Source organism: Triticum dicoccoides, chromosome 6B (genome assembly GCF_002162155.2).
Source record: "Triticum dicoccoides isolate Atlit2015 ecotype Zavitan chromosome 6B, WEW_v2.0, whole genome shotgun sequence".
Lineage (NCBI taxonomy): Eukaryota > Viridiplantae > Streptophyta > Magnoliopsida > Poales > Poaceae > Triticum > Triticum dicoccoides.
Genome location: NC_041391.1, coordinates 593,257,322 through 593,258,965, shown reverse-complemented (window position 1 = coordinate 593,258,965; position 1,644 = coordinate 593,257,322).

The window sequence follows — 1,644 nt, the reverse complement described above, 5'->3', positions numbered from 1 at the left end:
GGGGGATATTCTTATCGCAAATTTCTACTTCCAGTTTTAATATTGGCAGTTTTGAGAGCAAGAAAACTAGGACTATACATGCCAAAGAACTTAGCAAGCAAGTTAACAAGAGTACCAAGAGCAAAGAATAACAACTAGCAAGTAAGTAGGAGATGGGGGTAAAGAGAATGCAAACACTCGTGATGCAAGAATGTTTTTCCCGTGGTTCAGATAGTTGGCAATATCCTAAGTCCGTGTTGACGAAGGCTTCAAAATAAAGGTTCTAGGAGTACAGGGTCCCTTGTGTCATCTACCAATCATGTCACCCACCAATTATGTTGTGGGCTGGCCTAGAGATCATATCATCGGGCCCCATATTCACTAAATAACTAGATACAAAACCAAAATACATTATAGGTATATGACCAAGAAGCTCGATTATTACAACAATAGCGAGGAAGTTGAAAAGACGAACTTAGTACATCGGCCCTAGACATTATTCGTACATAAAAGGCCTCAATCAGAGTGGTAATGGAATAAGCGGAAGCATAACAGTAGCAGACTCAATACAGACATCGATACACTTGGAACACATCGTAGTCATCGAACTCAGTGACATCCCCTCAAGCATAGGGATCGTCTTCGGGGCCTGGCCAAATCAACAAGCCAAGTGAGTACATCGAATGTACTCCGAAAAAGACAAACTTAGGCAAAAAAATGCACATTCAAATGCAGGCAAAGCAAACAGTTCAACCAGAAATATGAAATCTGGAAAGAGCATTGTATAATAAAACTGTATAGCCAACCAAAATATGCGTCAATACAACATCACAGATTTGTGACATAAATCAGTACAATAAGTAACTAGCATGTCGGGATCAACACAAGGTAAATGGTAAGCTGGGATCGACGTAAGTAACCACCGAAACGAGCATCATTAGAAACTAAATATTAGTCCGTGGGGGGGGGGTGTAAATAGTAAATAATATAACCACTAAGACGATGTCGCAAGGTAATACAGAATCAGTGGGATCATATAAATATTCTTTAGAAAGAACCACAAAAACGAGCATTGCGAGACACTACATAATCAACGAGATCAACATAATCAACATAAAGCAAGAGTGGCAGTTCCACCACTCCCCGTACATAGTTTTTAGGAAAACCACACCAACAGTCCAGACCTGGAATATACTCTAAAGAATAATTTACATCTCCTCAAAACTAACATGAAGAGCAAGTATTTTGATCCAATGATGCTCATGTTTTAAAAACAGGAGTTGGCTGAGTAGCCTTTTTACTGTTTTGTAGATCTTTCTTAGATTTCCCCCCTTTTCTCCTTCCTCTTTGTAACATACTATTTATTAATGAAAAAATTACCATAGAACTATAATTCTATGGCGTGAGGTTAAAAAAACACTTTCCGTACAACTTAGGTTGGCATTTTTATTGATAAATTGAGTTTTTCTCCAAGTTTGGCTTAGACCATAAGTGTCACTAATCCTGATCCCGTCCATAGCATTGAAACGGCTATTTCAAATATTTGGATCCCGTAGAGGTTGTATAGTGCACCCATGCGGGAAAGTATCCTTTGAGAGGATGCCTCACCAAGATGGATCTCAAGACACATGCTTCTATCACTTTACCTTGCAAGGTTCTACCTTA